Raw genomic sequence first — 19,111 nt, forward strand, 5'->3', positions numbered from 1 at the left:
TTTTCACCAGGTACCACACAATCCTTTGCAGGTTCCCAAGGATTAGGATTGTTTTCAGAACTACTTTTGGACATTTGGTGTCTTGAGCCTCGTCCTAAACTTGGATGACAAAGTGCCAGAGACTTGTTAAATTGCAACTGCAGAGGTTTGAATAAAGTCACATTGCAAACACAACAAACATCTTGCTCAATATAAGTGCTGAATGTTTCTCTTTGACCTCTAATTACATTCAGTGTCATTAGGACAAATATATTGCTGGAATGTAAGTGAAGGCCATTGAGGACTTCCTTTTTATAGTTCATTCTGTACCTAGATGGATTTAGAAAGGTGAAGGAAAACATACAATGGAAAATTAGAACAAAGGAAAGATTCAATTAAGTGCATTTTTTTTCTGTTCCAGAAGCACATTCCCTTAAATCAAGATAGCTTTAAAAAAACCTACTGTCTTTGGCAAAAGGTTTGAACTTCCAAGTCTTCTGGAGAAGAAGGCTGCCATTGGAAGAGCCTTTAAATTTATGGCGAGGCAGCAGTCCTGTGGTAACAGATGCGCAGGGAGGCACATTCTCTCCCTCTGATGGGGGTGTTTAATATACACCAGCCTTTGCTCTGCACAGCACTCACTTTCCCCCCAGAGCAAAGCAGTTTATCACATGAGTTCAAGCCTACTAGAATTTCAGCCTGACATTCTGGGCGCTGGCAAGGTCCTGACCATATGTTCAAAAATAAAAAAGATCAAAGAGCTAATAAGTGGTGGTCACCATGCCTCCAGTGAGTACAAAAGAAGAAACAAAACAGCAACAGTGCCAGAAAGACCCAAATCGCTACCAGGAATGGCAAGCAGTGATGGGAAAGGAGTCTGTAAATCATATAGTAGGTCTGGTTCAAAAGACAAAAGGCTGTAAGAAAACAAGCAAAAATCCACTCTAAATAAAATCAGTGTGCTCAGGCTGAGTAGCTAGCCAGGCATTAGTTACTTTGCACATTTTCCCAAACACCTATTGCAGGTTGCTTATTTTGAACTCATTCGAGGAAGAGGACCATTGTTGAGCTTTAAGGTATGGAGACTAAAGGACAATGGTACAATTTGGTAACAGAAACAAGGTTGACAATATTTTATCTTCTAGTCCCCTGCTCTTAACATCCACCTTGAAAGTAGCCACTTAGAAGGAACCTTCAGATCACCTGACTGGGTTGTTGAGTTCAGCTCACAGTTCTTGCTTTCTTTCTACCAGGTTCAGATAGCAACAGCACATTCTGGAGGTTGAACCATACTCAACATTGGGCCTCCTGTAGCAATGTGGAAGGATGCAAAAAGAGCATCTGCCAGAAGTGAACACCTGAGGACTGCAATTGATAAGCTAAAGCATTCCACCAGTCTCATTCAATCTTTTTTTTCTTCCAGTGTTGGTAATTGGACCCAATATGCTTTAGGCATACTAAGCAGGAACTTCACTATTGAGCAACAAATCCAACCTTTTCCCTCATTATGCAAGGAAACGTTGCTAGGTAATCTTGAGCACAGGTTATTTATCTTTTCCTGGAATAGATTTTAAAAGGTAGAATAAGCATTCCAGTTACCATCTTCAGTGAGTTTAGATTCTCTTAAATTCTTAGTCTCATGTACTAAGTCTCCTTAGGCATAGAGATGCTTCATCTCTATGAACAGGCTCTCCAAGTTCTGATTTTTCTGTTTTTCTCACTTCCACTCTTGCAATCCTTGGATTACCAAGAAGTATGACAATGATGTAATAACAGACATAGTAAAGAAGTAGAGATGGACAAATGAAGTAGAATGGTGTGTGATTTAGGCAGAAGGCTAAGCTGCATGAATTACCTAAGGAGACAGAACAAGTAGATGCTGGAATTAACTTGCCTCCTCTTACTCTCTCCTCTCCCCTCTTCTGAAATCTCACTTTTCAATAGCAACCATTACCCACATGTAGTTATTGAGAATTTAAATTATGGTATATGCAAATAGACATAAGGTATAGTGTAAATATGCAGGATTTTTTTTTGCCAGTCCTGGGCTTGAGCTCAGGGCTTGAGCACTGTCCTTGGGCTTTCTCAAGGCTAGATAGAGCCTCAGCACCACTTCTGGCTTTTTGCTATGTATGTGGGGTATCGAGGAATCGAACCCAGGTCTTCGTGCATGCTAGGCAAGCACTCTACCACTAGGCCAAACTCCCGGCCCCTATGCAGGATTTTTTAAAGTATGAAAGTATATAAAGGCTAGGCATGGTGGCTCATGCCTATAATCCTAGCTACTCAGGAGGCTGAGATCTGAGGACTGCTGTTCAAATGAGCCCAGGCACTAAAAATTCCATGAGACTCTTATCTCCAATTAAGCACCATAAAATTGGAAGTGGAACTATGGTTCAAGGGGTAGGGCAGTAGCTTTGAGCTGAAGAGCTCAGGGACAATGCCTAGGCCCCAAGTTCAAGTCCCACTACTGACAAAAAAAGTATGTAGAATCCTTGTATTGGTTGTTTGTGAGGAGATGGTGTATTGAATCTATTGGCTTATATATCGTTACAGATTAATTTCACTTGTTTTTTTTCTTTTTCTTTTTAAGATGTGGCTACCACATAACTTAGAATTAGATTTATGGCTTGCATTATAATTCTGTTGGTTGATGCTATCCTAGACATGTGGAATCTGAAACTATGTGCCATTGAATATATTTTTGGTCTGGAGTCTTATAAAGAACAGAAACCACTCACATTCTGCCATGCCAAAATACATGATCATTATAAGCAATGGAGCTATCACAAGAGTAAATCACAGCCAGGCCTTGAAAACATAGCTACATAGGAGAAGATTGGGGATCCAGAAAATGACACTTCTCTCTGTCTGCCTCTCTGTCTGCTATTTCTCTCTGCTTAGTTGTGTATGTATGCTCCATCCTTTGCTTTATGGACAAGCTTGGTGTTGAATCTTTTATTTCTGTTTGTGTGGAGTGTTTTCCCAGTGAGTAAACATAACTTTAACTCTTTTTAAAAAATTATTGTGAGGATGATGTATAGAGGGGTTAGTTACATTCATAAGTTGGTGAGTACATTACTTCTTAAACATTCCCATGTTTTCTCCCACTTCCCCCTCACCCCTCACGAGTTGTGAAGTTCATTTCCAACATATCGTCTTGTGAGTATTGCTGTTATACTGGTTCACTGTTTTTTCCTTTGTCTCATCATCTTGTTGTTCCCCTTTTCTTCCCTAATTCAATGAACAAGTAAACACATATAAAAAGTACCAAAGTCAGATTCAGTGACAAAGGGAATAAACTGTAAGGGAGGGGAAATAAAGTACATTAGAAACAACAATCACAAAGATCAGCTTCTTGTTTCTGTATCTTGGAGTTCATTTTGCTCTCCATCATTTTTTATGGTTATATGCATATAGCTATTGAGATATTGTGATCTTCTTGCTGTTCCTGAGCTTTTGTGTTCAAGGCTGGTACTCTACCACTAGAGAAACAGCTGTATTTCTGTTTTTTTTCAATTAATTGGAGATATAAATCGTACAGACTTTTATACCTGTGATGCTTTGAATTGTGGTCCTTGCTTCTCAGCCTGTTGAAGAGATAGGATTACAATTGTGAGCCACCAGTCCCCATCTATATACTGAAATCTTAACCCCTAGGTTTGAATGAGGGGTGTGGTAGGTGATTAGATCATCGAGGTAAGAGTCCTCATGGAAGAGAATAAAACAGATGCTAAAGGGAACTTTTCTTCTATGAATATGTATGAACACAGCATATGAACAGGAATAGGATCTACATCAGATACCAAATATTCTAGAAAATGGCAAATAAATTTCTATTATTTATAAGCCACTCAGATTACAGTAGAACACTATAACATAGCATCTGGAACAGACTAAGAACAGTGTTTCTATTCTTTAAAATTTTATTTTTGTCTGTTGTGGGGCTTATACTCAGGGTCTGGGTACTGTCTCTGAGCTTTGCTGTTCAATGCTAGTGCTCTACCACTTTAAGCCACAGCTCCACTTCTAGTTTTCTGGTGGCTAAATGAAGATGAGACTCATGGATCTCCCTGCCTAGGCTAGCTTCAAGCTGCTATCTAATCATAATCCTCAGATATCAACCTCCTTAGTAGCTAGGACTAAAACAAGTATGAGTCATCAGTGCTTTGCTCATTTTGCTATTAATTTTTTTTGCTAATTTATAGGGCATACTTCCTTATGAAACTTAAGTTCTTTATTAATAGGGACTTATCCCTGGTACTTCCTCCAACTAGCAGTAACATGAAAAACTTAGACACAAAATAGAGTATTTAATAAACATTTATTAAATAATTTAATAAAAACGATATGATTTTGTTATCAGTGAGACTGTCAGATTAATGAAGGAAAAGATAAATATAGTTTTTCTCTTACTCAATTTGAGATTTATAGAATATACTTAATAAAGATAAGCTAAATAAAAGAGAATTTGCTTCTTCTGCTCACGCTTCCAAAATTCCTTTATTTCTAGTTAACTTGGAAATAGAAAGTACAACACAGTGAGGTTATTTATAAGATGCCTGAACAACATTTTGACTTTGGGCAAAAGTGTAGTTTGGCTTAAAGTTTTATGAGACAGAAAGGCAAGACAAAGCCGAATAAGATCTATAGAGAACAAAAGTACATTATTTGATTGTTGTTTTTTTCTCAGTAAGTATCCATTTACCAAATTAGAGCAATTTATTGACCAGAATTATAATCCCCAAGAGACAGGAAATGTTAAAGTGCTTGGATACTTTTTCTTTCAGTGATTTAAATGATTTCATTAAGGTTTGGCATAGTAAAAGAACATGATTTGTGCATAAAACTATGAAAACCCCAAATATTAAAATAGCAGCTTTTCATCAGGATTCTCCTAACTATCCTATTATTTTTATATTTGAAAAATGGCTATAATTTATAGGAGAATCAGATAAGAAACAATGAAAAACTGTATTATTTTCCTTAAACCTATGAGAATTGCTTTGGTTTTTGTCATTTTAACCTACAGAGAGAAACTTTGAAAGATCTCAAGTTTCCATAGACAATTTCACAAAAAGGCCTGCTTCGTTCTTTCTTCCTTCTTTCCCTTCCCTCCTTCCTTCCTTCTTGCTTCCTCCCTTCCTCAGTTCATTCCTTCCTCCCTTCGCTCTATCCATCTTCCCTATCTTCCTTCTTTTTCATCTTTCTTTTTTAGTCCAAAAAAATGCTGAACAACTTTCACAGAGAGGATTCACAACATAGTTTTCCGTTTACTATGGCATATGTTGGTCATGAATGGGGGGGTTAAAGGTAAATGAACCTTCTCTTTTATTAATGTATTTATTTCTCTCGGTTGTGGGAATTGAACTCTGGCTATACACCCAGGAGTGAGGTAGATAGGAATTCCACACACCAGCTTGTCAGGGGTGCTGGTCCCACATGCTTACCAATATTTGAGAGGAGGGCCTTAGGTAATGTCCCTGAACTTTGTTGCTTAAGGCTTGCCGTGGAAGCACAGCCACTTTTGGTGTGGTGTTGACTCTTTGGAGAAAACCGCGGCACAGAGCTGGCGCTGTTAGTAAGCACCCCTGACACCCTGCTGGTGTGTCGATTCCTATCTAGCTATCTCACTTCTGGGTGCATAGGCAAACAAGTTCAGTCCGTGCTTTAACTAGCTACTTGACCCACGACTCATAACAGCTGATGGAATATCAGCCTGCATACCTATCGGTACTCATAGGTAGATAGATGCATGTGGAATGTCTTCACATTTAATCTCATTCAAACGTGAAAATGAAAATAAGATATTGGATATCATTAGGTGGAAAAAGCAAAATATATCAAGCACAGTTTGAGGAAAAGGAAAGGGAGCAAAATGTAAAAACGAAAGACGAAAAACAAGTATCATGAATAGATTTGTAAGCACAAGGTTTTTATTAGTTTTTGTGTTTTGTGTTTTCTTTTATAGTGGGGCGGGGGAGGGGGGAGAGGGCATTGGAAGCAGGAAGGAGCTGGAGCTTGGTCATGGGGCCAGACCTTTGCACCTGGGCCCTGTCCCCGACCTATTCAGCTCAAGAGGAATGTCCCCTAATGCCCTTGAGACCAGCCCCTCTTCCCCTTTTCTAGTGCTTTGTGCTTTAGTGGAGATAACCAGAGTCTGTGGTTCTTTAGTGCCCAGCCTGGCTTGGAACCAAGATCCTCAGATCTCAGCTGGGATTACAGGCGTGAGGCGCCAGACCCCAGCACGGAAACATCTGGATTGCTGTCTGTAATAATTTTCTTTGGGTGATGACGGTGGCGAGTTGCTGTGGTTCTGAATGCAGGGTCCGGGGCACTGGGCCTGAGCTCTTCAGCTCAAGACTAGCATCCTTAAGGGGTCTGTAACTTTTGGTTCAATGACCAGGTGTTTGTTCCCTCTTGGCTTAGGTCAGTGTCTGAGTAATCCTTCAGCACTCCAGCCAAGTTTGCATTGTGCCTGACAATACTGTTTTTTCTCCTTGAGGTGGATTTTCTCCATCCCTTGACAGAGGGCGCTTTCTGTGGTCCACAACCCTGCATTAAAGAAAAGCCCTGTGTCTTCAGATAGTCCTCCATTTTCTCGTCATCCAATGAGCCTACAGCGACACTCCTCCACACTTTCTGGAACTCTTCATCCACAGAGAACTGACAGCTCTTATCATTGAGGAAAATGATTTTTTTCTTGTCAGAACAGTTAACCATGACTATCTGGTCGCCCAAAGCCTTGAGGGCTTTCTGGCAATTAGGCAGTCCTTCTATGTCTTCTAAAAGAATTCCTCCTAACCCGTCCCGGTTGTGCTCTTCTAAGAGGCGAAGGAGGGCCTTCTTGTTTTTCAAGTTGTACTTGGGCTTGAAGGCGTATTTCCCATGGAGGACTTGGATTTGGGGGTTGCTTACCAACGCCTCCCTCATCAGCCATTGTTTCTGCTCAAGGCCGATGCCTAACTGCTGGGTGTCAGCCAAAATCTCTTCTAAGGTCAGAGGCTGTGTATCGCCTCGCCGATGCCGAGTTCTCATGGCGCTCACAATCTTGGCAAGTACACTGAAATTACATGGCGAGCTTCCAGATACAGCTTTCCAAGGCAAGGCTCCATTGCTACGATCAGACCTGGCATTGGATCCTGATGGTCCGTCGGCGGCGGCTTCTTCTATCTTGGCTTTCTTCCTGGAGCTGGACGACCAAGCGCTACCTTCACAAACTTGATTTGCTCCAGGTGGCCCTCCGGCTTCTCTCTTCACTTCCTTCTTCCAGGTTGAGCTCCTCGCAGCACTAGGATCAGAAATTCCATTGGAGCCAGACCGCCCTCCAGCTGCGCTCTTTGCTTTCTCCTTTGACGAGGACGACCAAGCACTACCATCAGAACCTGGATTTGATCCCGAGGGCCCTCCGGCTTCCATCTTTGCTTTCTTCTTCGATGAGGACGACCAATCACGAGCTGAGGGACGTTTCACTCCCACAGGAGGAAGAAGAGTTGGTTCCTGGAATATCTCGCGACGGGGATCCATCATGCCAGCAGCAGAAGGCTCACTAGCACTGTCGCCGGGCAGGGCCTCCTGCTAGTCCTCAGGCCTCCAAGTCCTCGGGCTCCCGAGGATCTCCAGTCGAGGTCAACCACACCCCGACTCACACAAGGAATTCACCCTGGGTCTGGGTCTCACCAACCCGGACTCACACAAGGAACTCACCTCTGGCAGGGTCTCACCACACCTGGACTCACACAAGGAACTCACCCCGGCAGGGTCTCACCACACCAGGACTCACACGGGGCACTCACCCCTGGCAGGGTCTCACCACACCCGATCACAGGTTGTGCTCCCCTCCAGTCAGGTTCTCGCCCCGGAAAGCACCCCTCACTCACCTCCGATCAGGGTCTTTCCACTGAAAACCGCGGCACAGAGCTGGCGCTGGACCGACGCTGCTGCTCGCAGGAAGTCTCCAGACGGACTGGGCTGGCCAGTCCAGGCCTGGCTCTTTATCTCCTGTCTGCTTCTCAGCAGACCCCGCGGCCCCTAGCCCCGGACCCTGCGTTCAGAACCACAACAAACTGCTGCCGTCAACCCCCAAAGAAAATTATTACAGACAGCAATCCAGATGTTTCCGTGCTGGGGTCTGGCACCTCATGCCTGTAATCCCAGCTGAGATCTAAGGATCTTGGTTCCAAGTCTGGCTGGGCACTAAAGAACCACAGACTCTTATCTCCACGAAAACACGAAGCACTAGAAAACGTGAAATGGGCTGGTCTCAAGGGCATTAGGGCACATTCCTCTTGAGCTGCATAGGTCGGGGACAGGGCCCAGGTGCAAAGGTCGGGCCCCATGACCAAGCTCCAGCTCCTTCCTGCTTCCAATGCCCCCTTCCCCCCTCCCCCACCCCACCATAAAAGAAAACACAAAACACAAAGACGAATAAAAACCTTGTGTTTACAAATCCATTCATGATACTGGTTTTTCGTGTTTCGTTTCGACATTGTGTTCCCTTTCCTTTTCCTTAACCTGTGCTTGATATATTTCGCTTCTATGTGTCCAACAACAGCAAAAGTCAGAGTTTTATTTTAGTAGGGTGACCTACGATTAAATGTGGAGACATTCCACATGGATCTATCTACCTATGAGTACCGATAGGTATGCAGGCTGATATTCCATCAGCTGGTACGAGTCGTGGGTCAAGTAGCTAGTTAAAGCACGGACTGAAACTTGTTTGCCTATGCACCCAGAAGTGAGATAGGAATCGACACACCAGCAGCGTGTCAGGGGTGCTGGTCCCACATCCTTACTAACATTTGAGAGTAGGGCCTTAGGTAATGTCCCTGAGCTTTGTTGCTGAAGGCTTGCGGTGGAAGCACGGCCACTTCTGGTGTGGTGTTGACTCGTTGGAGACCCGAGGATCCTCAGCTTTCCGCCCCCAGGTGAGCATGGTTCAGCTAGAGAGGGCACGTGTGGGAGTAGCAGGGCCTGTTTGGAGGCAAATCCCCCACCAGGATCTCCAACTCCCCAAAGTGGTCTGCAGGGGCCTCGGGTTTAGAGCCGGTTGTGGACTACTCTGCAAGCTGCCACTGGCAGGACCGGAATGTCCTGCTGTTATGGGTTGAGGTTGCCATGGTTCGTGGGGCGAAGGTCAAAGTGAAGGCCAAGGCCACCAGGGGCAGGTGGGAAAGGGTTCCCGTGGGTTGGGACGCCAAACCTGCTGAAGGAAGTCCCCTCCCCCCCCCCACGCCTCGGTGGTTTCTAAGGGAGGACACAGTCGTGGCTTCTACTCTGTTGGCACCTCGCGCTGGAAGCGGGTTCTCTGTTCGGCCTCTGGTGATGCGGGCCTCCGGTTGGGGGAGAGGCCCAGGCCCTCCCTTACCGCCTCCCAGTCACTGCGGAATGGCTCCAGGGCCTGGGGCCACCAAGAGCGCCTGCGCAGAGGATCTGGGTGTGGCGAGGCGCCGCGGGGGCTGCTGGGAAGCAGGCAGGTGATAAAGAGCCAGGCCTGGACTGGCCAGCCCAGTCCGTCTGGAGACTTCCTGCGAGCAGCAGCGTCGGTCCAGCGCCAGCTCTGTGCCGCGGTTTTCAGTGGAAAGACCCTGATCGGAGGTGAGTGAGGGGTGCTTTCCGGGGCGAGAACCTGACTGGAGGGGAGCACAACCTGTGATCGGGTGTGGTGAGACCCTGCCGGGGGTGAGTGCCTAGTGTGAGTCCAGGTGTGGGGAGACCCTGCCGGGGGTGAGGTCCTTGTGTGAGTCCAGGTGTGGTGAGACCCTGCCAGGGCTGAGTTCCTAGTGTTAGTCTGGGTGTGGTGAGACCCAGACCCAGGGTGAATTCCTGGTGTGAGTCGGGGTGTGGTTGACCACGACTGGAGATCCCCGGGAGCCCGAGGACTTGGAGGCCTGAGGACTAGCAGGAGGCCCTGCCCGGCGACAGTGCTAGTGAGCCTTCTGCTGCTGGCATGATGGATCCCTGTCGCGAGATATTCCAGGAACCAACTCTTCTTCCTCCTGTGGGAGTGAAACGTCCCTCAGCTCGTGATTGGTCGTCCTCATCGAAGAAGAAAGCAAAGATGGAAGCCGGAGGGCCCTCGGGATCAAATCCAGGTTCTGATGGTAGTGCTTGGTCGTCCTCGTCAAAGGAGAAAGCAAAGAGCGCAGCTGGAGGGCGGTCTGGCTCCCATGGAATTTCTGATCCTAGTGCTGCGAGGAGCTCAACCTGGAAGAAGGAAGTGAAGAGAGAAGCCGGAGGGCCACCTGGAGCAAATCAAGTTTGTGAAGGTAGCGCTTGGTCGTCCAGCTCCAGGAAGAAAGCCAAGATAGAAGAAGCCGCCGCCGCCGCCGGACCATCAGGATCCAATGCCAGGTCTGATCGTAGCAATGGAGCCTTGCCTTGGAAAGCTGTATCTGGAAGCTCGCCATGTAATTTCAGTGTACTTGCCAAGATTGTGAGCGCCATGAGAACTCGGCATCGGCGAGGCGATACACAGCCTCTGACCTTAGAAGAGATTTTGGCTGACACCCAGCAGTTAGGCATCGGCCTTGAGCAGAAACAATGGCTGATGAGGGAGGCGTTGGTAAGCAACCCCCAAATCCAAGTCCTCCATGGGAAATACGCCTTCAAGCCCAAGTACAACTTGAAAAACAAGAAGGCCCTCCTTCGCCTCTTAGAAGAGCATAACCGGGATGGGTTAGGAGGAATTCTTTTAGAAGACATAGAAGGACTGCCTAATTGCCAGAAAGCCCTCAAGGCTTTGGGCGACCAGGTAGTCATGGTTAACTGTTCTGACAAGAAAAAAATCATTTTCCTCAATGATAAGAGCTGTCAGTTCTCTGTGGATGAAGAGTTCCAGAAAGTGTGGAGGAGTGTCGCTGTAGGCTCATTGGATGACGAGAAAATGGAGGACTATCTGAAGACACAGGGCTTTTCTTTAATGCAGGGTTGTGGACCACAGAAAGCGCCCTCTGTCAAGGGATGGAGAAAACCCACCTCAAGGAGAAAAAGCAGTGTTGTCAGGCACAATGCAAACTTGGCTGGAGTGCTGAAGGATTACTCAGACACTGACCGAAGAAGCCAAGAGGGAACAAACACCTGGTCATTGAACCAAAAGTTACAGACCCCTTAAGGGTGCTAGTCTTGAGCTGAAGAGCTCAGGCCCAGTGCCCCGGACCCTGCGTTCAGAACCACAGCAACCCGCCACCGTCATCACCCAAAGAAAATTATTACAGACAGCAATCCAGATGTTTCCATGCTGGGGTCTGGCGCCTCACGCCTGTAATCCCAGCTGAGATCTGAGGATCTTGGTTCCAAGCCAGGCTGGGCACTAAAGAACCACAGACTCTGGTTATCTCCACTAAAGCACAAAGCACTAGAAAAGGGGAAGTGGGGCTGGTCGCAAGGGCATTAGGGGACATTCCTCTTGAGCTGAATAGGTCGGGGACAGGGCCCAGGTGCAAAGGTCTGGCCCCATGACCAAGCTCCAGGTCCTTCCTGCTTCCAATGCCCCCTTTCCCCCTCCCCCACCCCACTATAAAAGAAAACACAAAACACAAAAATGAATAAAATCCTTGTGCTTACAAATCCATTCATGATACTTGTTTTCGTCTTTCGTTTTTACATTTTGCTCCCTTTCCTTTTCCTCAAACTGTGTGAATATATTTTGCTTTTCTCCATGTAATGATATCCAATATCTGATTTTCGTTTTTTACGTTGGAATGAGATTAAATGGAAACATTCCATATCTGTATATCTGCCTCTGAGTATTGATTGTTATGCAGACTGATATTCTATGAGCTCTTATGAGTATTGTCTAGTTCATTCAAAGCTGTGTGGAATTAAGTGTAATGTCTCCCTTTTTTTGTTCCTTGTCTTCTGTCCTTATCTCGGTCAGGCGTCTTGCAACATCCATTTCTCCCATATGCCTTGTATCTCCTTTGCATTGGTGCATCTTTTTCCTTTGTTTCATTTAGTTTTCCTCTTCCCAGTTACTAAATCAGATTATTGTATATACAATACATAGAGTATGAGACTAAAACCAGAGAGTATGTTATTAACTCAAAAATTAATAAAAAATGTCGAAAGAGTACCTTCGAAACAGCATAAGGAACAATTTTAACTCTTTATTATTATCACACTGCCATTTATTGAATCTCCAGTTCTGTTTTCATGTTTTATAAACAAAATTTATTCCTGCTTTTTCGTAATGGCTCCCTCTCACATCCCCTTCCTCCCCCTTTGTTTCTGTTTTTACTGGTCTTCTAAGTCTTGGTAGGTCCACCCCTTAAATTTTTTAAAATTATATTTCCCGTGTACTGAGTAGTAGGGTTACATTTACATTCGTTTGGTACTGGATGCATTACTTCTGGAATGTTGATAGCCCTTCTCTGGTGTTTCTCCACATTTTCCTTCCCCCACCTCCTCCTAAACATTTTGTTTTCTTCACTTCTCTTCCCTATTTCAAAGAAACAAACAAACTTATATATAACATATCAGTTTATAATGTAATACAAAGTAATGTTGTGTGGGTAGTGTATTCTGAAGCATTTTTGCTCAATGCTAGATAAAGCTTTACTGATTCAGCCACAGCTCCATTTCAAGCTTTTTTGGTGGTTAATTTGAGATCAGTCTCGCAGACTTTCCTGCCTATGCTGACTCTGACTGGAGTCCTGTGATATCAGCCTGCTGAATTGCTAGGTTTACAGTTGTGAACCATTGGCACCTGCCCTCATCTCACCTTTGAGAGGTAGTTTTATGAAAGAGTATAGTTTTCTTAGAAAATGAGGCTTAAAAAACTGATTGAAGGTGGATTCTGGAGGCCCTTAGGAAGTTTGTTCTTTGTTCTGTAGAGAAAGCTATTAGAGTTTAAGCACAAGAGAAGCATAATTTGATTTGTACTTTGAAAACTGAAGCTGAAATTGTCTCAATGAGAGATTGAATACAAAGACCCAGAAAGAATAATTGTATTTAGAGTTGTTGGATATCATGACCTTTAAGAAAGCAGCATAAGGAGAGTGTCATGGCTCTGAAAATGAACAAAACAAGCTCTTAGATCATTAGGGAATATTGAAAAGGAGCTTCAAAACATGTCACATAGCAATACAAAAATAATAGCCAGACCACTCATGAGTTATTGCTTTCTTGGGAAGATACTTCTGGAAATTTTGGAAGAGAGATAGAGAATGGAATTGTTTACTTGGCCAGATTGTACTTCACGGTACATTGATGGTACGTGTAGCAGAAGGTGGGGTTCTGGGAGCATTAAATACAGGTTGCACATTGAATTTTATCCCATAGCAACAAAGTAGAATTTTTACTCTAAACAAATGTCTAATTCATTTGTGACTTACCACTGAAGAATGAACCCAAGAATATAAAAACCAAGGTCATTAAAGAAAAAAATGTGCTGTTATTCTCTTGAGTGTTTTGTTCTGAGTTGTCTTGGACACCTGCAATCCTTTAAACGAAATCTCCTTTTTCCCCATGAAATTGCCCATTTTTTTAGAAAATAATACACAAAACATGAATGTGTAACATTTAAGTAGCAGAAGCTATAAACTTTTGTAAACGTCATTTCACAGGAGGAGCAGAACATTTACCAGTGCAGAAATGCTCCCAACCCCTTCAGCACCCCACTTCTTGCCCAAATGAAACTTGTATCATATTTTTAGGTGGGTTCTGGAGTTTGAGCTCACAACCTGGGTGCTGTCTCTGACCTTTGTTTGCATGAGGTTAGCACTCTACAACTGAAGCCACATCTAGCTCGTGTTTTGGTGTCATTTGGAAATGAGATTGTCTCATGGACTCTTTCTCCACATTAGCTTTGATCTTTGATCCTTAAACTGCAGAATTACAGGCATTAGTCACTAATGTCTAGCCTTTCATTACCTTTATGGAAATTATGGCTTTGATTTTCTCAAAAATTTTTAATTGTTTTTATAATGGTCTTATACAGATTATCAAGGTTACAGTTATATAAGTCAGGTAACGAGTATATTTCTTTCTGACAATGTGAACCCTTCCCTGCTCTCTTCTAGTTTATCCCTCCCATCCCCACTCACAAGTTGTAAAGTTCATTTTCAACATGGTGTCCAGTGAGTATTATTGCTGTGCTTTTCTTTATAAGTATTATATGGTAATGGATCATATTATTCCATATCATTGAGTATTATTGCCATGGTATTCCAGATGTGGACATACCATAATTTATTGGTTCATTCTTGTAGCTGATGAACATATTGTTACATGATGCTTGTGTATGTCTCTTGGATCATATATACATGTTGGGTAGAGTAAAAGTGAGTCACAAAAAATCCAAGTTTTCAAGTGTAGTATATGCTAAATTATTTTTTCTCCAGGGACTGATATTTCTAGATGTAATACCAAAGAATTCCTGTTGATTCTTAGGCTTGATAAAGTTAGATATTGTCAATTACTGGAATTTTAGCCTCAAGGAATCTAAATACTGATCGCTCATTTTTATTTTAGGCTTTTTTCTTGATTGTCATGATATTATGCACCTGTTTGCATTTATTGACTATTTGAATATCTTTTTCCCCTAAAATATCAGTTAAGGTTTATTTCCTATTTTCATTGGTTTGTCTGTTATTTTCAAATTAATATTTAGTATGTATATGTCCTTGTGTGCATATATATGTATGTGTACAATATATCCTTTGATTATTTTTTGTTAAACATATTTTCTCCTATGCTTTGCTCTTTATTCTTAAGACTGATATATTTTAATTAACAAATAGCCCTATTTTTACCATTAGAATAAACAAATTTACCTACTTTTATCTTTATGATAAGTGCTTCAAAAATATGAGAATATGGGGCTGGGAGCATAACCTAATGGTAGAGTGTTGCTTAGCATGCATGAAACCCTGGGTTCAATTCCTTAGTACCACATATACAGAAAAAGCCAGAAGTGGTGCTGTGGCTCAAGTGGTAGAGCACTAGCCCTGAGAAAAACCCAAGGACAGTGCCCAGACCCTGAGTTCAAGCCCCAGAACTGGCAACAATAATACAAAAAAACCCTAAAACATGAAGTTGCACCCCTAGTCTGTCATTTATAGTTTTCTTCCACATTACTTCTTTGGTCTTTCTTTGCTCACTGGAACTGCATATGTTTTGTTTCAACTCTGTCTCTGGGCAAATCAGGCAAAGACAATGTGTTTTGTATTGAGCATATAGATATATTTTTTTCTTCCTTTTCTCTCTGTCATTTAATTAGTGCTTTAGGCTATTTGCTCTTAAAGTAATTATGAATGTATTTAGGGTTAAATGTTACAACTTACATGTTATTTCCTGTTTTCTTGCCTGTCCCATGTTCTTTTGTTTCTGTGTTTTTATTAGTCTATACTTAATATTTTAGTGGCAAATATATTCTTTTAAAAAATTCTAATTGACACACAGTGTTTGTATTTATGAGGCTCAGTGTGATAATTTGATACATGTGTCTATAATATGTTATGATTAAATCAGGGTAATTACCATGCTCATCTTCTTGAATATTTTATTTCTGTTTGTTGGGAATCTTCGGATTCTTTGTGTGTATGTGCGCGCATGTGTGCATACATGCTGGTAATGAACTCAAAATCTGGGCACTATCTCTACTCATGTTTTTATGTTCAAGGCTAGTCCTCAGCCACATGAGCCAGCTATACTTCTGGCTTTCTGGTGGTTAACTGTGGATGAGAGTTTTATGGACCTTACCAGACTGGTTTCATACCTTGACTCTCGGATCTCAGTTTCTCGGGAAGCTAGTGATATGAGCTAGCAATAAGTTTATAACCCAACAGTTTGCTGACATCTAGCCAGATTCTTCTTTTTAGCTATATATATATATATATATATATATATATATATATATACAAATTACATGTAGATTGTATGGTGTACATATATAATATATATATGAATTATTGTACATGCTAGCTACCTTACTGTTCTAGAGACCACTAGAACTATTTGTATTGTCTTCTACAAGGCATGTACTTGGGATCACATGTGTCTGTGAGATGCATAAGGATGTAAAGCACTGTTTTATGTCTCATGCCCCCGTTGCCATACATATGCCCACATGCCTTTTCTTTAGATGTTCTTCTTGTGCATCCTCCAGAAGTCTGTCTACAGTCATCTGTTTTCTGACTTGGAAGGCGCACATTGGTTCTCTGAATGGAGACCATGCTAGGAATCAGCACCTTTACACATTTTAACTCTTGAGAATATGAGAGTCAAAAGAATATCTACAATTCCAAACAGGGTGAAAGCAATAGCAGATCTAGGAAGGAGCTCCCATGACAGAGGGATATTGGCCAATTGGAGGGTTCTTGCTGGGTGATCAGTTCCAAGGTATGAAAGAGCTAAATCTGTTTCTGTAACCCTGAACCATAGAAATCATGTTGCCACCCCGGCTGCCAAAGCATCTTGGCTTTGATTCTGAGTCATGGAATTCTGTGCATCAGTCTCAGCTGTCATGACACATAAGCTGACCCAAGGAAAGGAGCTGTGATGCTAGAATTGCCACTTCCCAGTGCCACATGCCATCTGCCATAATTAATTGTTAGGATTAGGGAAAAACCCACCAAAGGCCTGGGATAACACGACATTTTTCTTTATCTACTCACAGTTTCTATCTGAAGGATTCTAGCCAGCTGATTTGTGACCATCTTGTTAAACACAGTTCTTTGCTATTTGTAAGTCATATCATCTGTATTGATATCAGGGAATTTTGTCTTGTGGAAGTGCCACCTATAATCATCTTTGCACAATAAATCAACCTCCTTTAGTTTCTCAGATACACCAAATGGATTCTTTATCACATCAGTAAAAAGGAATGTGCTTTGGTCTTTCCTGAGATCATGGTCAGCCAGAAGGCTCCCTGGTTTCCTGTAATTGATTCACCCAAGTCCTCCTAGTTTGAAATTCTTTGCTCTTTTTTCAGTATTCTTTTTAAGGTAGTATGGTATAGTTGAGTCTTGATTATGAACCACATTGTTTCTTAAAACTTTTTAATTCCAAGTTGGGCACTGGCTGAGTTCTGAGGATCATGTCAGCCTAGGCAGGAAAGTCCATGAAATTCTTACTGACAAATAATGTACAATAAACAAACAAACAAAAAAACCCCAGATGTTGAGCTATGGCTCAAGCAGTAGAGTATTAGCCTTGAACAAAAAGTTCAGGCATAGTTCCCAGGCCTTGAGTTCAAGCCTCAGGACTGACAAAAAAATTCAAGTTAATAAAGGCAAGCAGTTCCAAATTAACATAAAAGGTGTTGATAATTATGTTCAGCCCCCATGCATGCATGGGTTATTACTGCTTTGTAAAATAAAAGACTGTTTTATACTTGCTGAAAATATATTTAATAGCTTCTATGCATGGATTATTACAGTTTGTAAAATAAAAGACAGTTTTATGCTTGGTGAAATACATTTAATAACTATTCAGAAGCATAAAGACATGTTGATATTTCTCTCTGTCCCCCATTTCTTCTCATAATTCTCCCAGTCATATTTGCCCTTATGCTATGTCATTCTCACCCTTTCTTGTCCTTAAGTATTTCCTTGAGAAAAGATGCTTTTGAATGAGAAAGCAATCAACTTTTATTCCCTGCGCAATAAAGCAAGAGCTTTATAATCAAGGGAGATGAGTGTGTCTGTCCATCAGTTGGGGTGTTGTTGAGCCAGCACAGAACAGTGGTGATAAGAACTTATACTCTGGCTTCTTACCATCCCCTCACTTCCTGGCCTCTTGCTTTTCTGCCTATCTGGTGCAACATGACCCAGAACAGACTGTCATACAAGACAGGATTTTTATATCCTATCTTAAGCAATGTGATTTCTAGAAAGGTACTTTTCTTGTTTTCTTTTTGATTGATTTTTATTTTCTTCTTTTGGAGACTAGAAGTATACATTTGTGCTGTAGATATGTATAGCCAGGAATCCTACCTTGAAGATCCAAACATTTGTGCCAGGACTGTAGTTTCTCCAGACTGCTTCCACCCAGTGACTAAGAATGGCAGGTTGTCTAAGGATCTTTACAGTAAGAGGAAAAACTTCCCAATGGACAATTTTGCCTAGGTCTACACCACAGTCTGTGACTCTTCCAGCCCACTTTCCTTCCTTGATCTTCATTGGTTTCAGACTTGCATCACAATTAGAAGACTTTTTTTCAGGTACCTTCTCTTCCTTCCCTTCATTCACATATTTTATTAGTTATCGATTGGCTTATAACAAATTGTTTCCAAACTTAGCATCTTATTAGAATAAGGCATATTTACTGTCTCATAGATACTATGATCACGGCTTTATTGGACTCTTTCTTAATGATTAGAACCTCTCTCAAAAGATTGCAGTCAAGGTCAACCAAGGTCAACCAGTCATTTGGGTCTTATCTGAGCCATCATTACAAAAGGACATGGTATATTATGGGCTGTTCTTCAGTCTCAATCCTCAGTTGACTGTTGGCTGGAGATTTTCCTTAGTCTTTTGCTATGGAGTCCTCTCTCCGTGATTATTTACTTCATTAAGGGAGTAGGAGGGAATCTTTGACAAGATATAAACTGGTAGATTTTGTAGAAATAAAATCCTAATGTTTTCCCATATTCTACAAGGTTAAAATAAAGTCTCATGGTCAGTCTACACTTAAGAAAGGCAATTATTCGAGGCTACAATACCAGAAGGAGGGTTATTGGTGTAGGAAAAATAGGGAGGTGTAGGAAAATCTCCACAGCTGCCTATCAGACACAGCTAATACTTTTGGTATGTGTTTGTCAGAAGACTCAAACTAACACATCTTTCCATAAACAAGGTTCTAAAGAGAAGCTTTGCTTACTATTGCTAGTATATGATTCTAATTAGGAGAAAAATCTCATTACAGTTGTGAACAATTGTTTCTGATGAAAGAGAAACAAAAATTAATTTTGACAAATTAAACATAACAGTTTATTGAGTACCCCTTTTGACCAAGAAAATGACAGTAAATAAAACCAAGGCAAACCCTAAATAATGCATGAATCAGGAAACAGAACCAGAAGAGGTTCAGAAAATGCCTCTATGAGACTGAAGGGCAGTGACTATTTACAGGCAGAATGCTGCAGTATATGGCAAAGTATAGGAGTAGCTTGATTAGTTACAGGGGCACT

At 42.2% G+C, this 19,111-nt stretch overlaps 1 long non-coding RNA gene and 2 pseudogenes across 1 annotated transcript in view; 2 read left to right on the top strand and 1 right to left on the bottom strand.

Moving 5' to 3' along the window:
• Positions 1-6,351: 6,351 nt before the first annotated feature.
• LOC150047312 (general transcription factor IIE subunit 2 pseudogene) lies at positions 6,352-7,506 on the bottom strand (annotated as a pseudogene).
• A 1,971-nt stretch (positions 7,507-9,477) lies between these two features.
• Positions 9,478-19,111, top strand: part of LOC150047313 (uncharacterized) — a 160,873-nt gene continuing 151,239 nt past the window's right edge. The window contains exon 1 of the long non-coding RNA XR_016539388.1: positions 9,478-9,576. This is a non-coding gene — a long non-coding RNA (uncharacterized LOC150047313). The remainder of the gene's footprint in view (positions 9,577-19,111) is intronic.
• Positions 9,932-11,092, top strand: LOC150047314 (general transcription factor IIE subunit 2 pseudogene; annotated as a pseudogene).

This window comes from Megascapheus bottae, chromosome 23 (genome assembly GCF_031878675.1).
Source record: "Megascapheus bottae isolate mThoBot1 chromosome 23, mThoBot2.hap1, whole genome shotgun sequence".
Classification (NCBI taxonomy): Eukaryota; Metazoa; Chordata; class Mammalia; order Rodentia; family Geomyidae; genus Megascapheus; species Megascapheus bottae.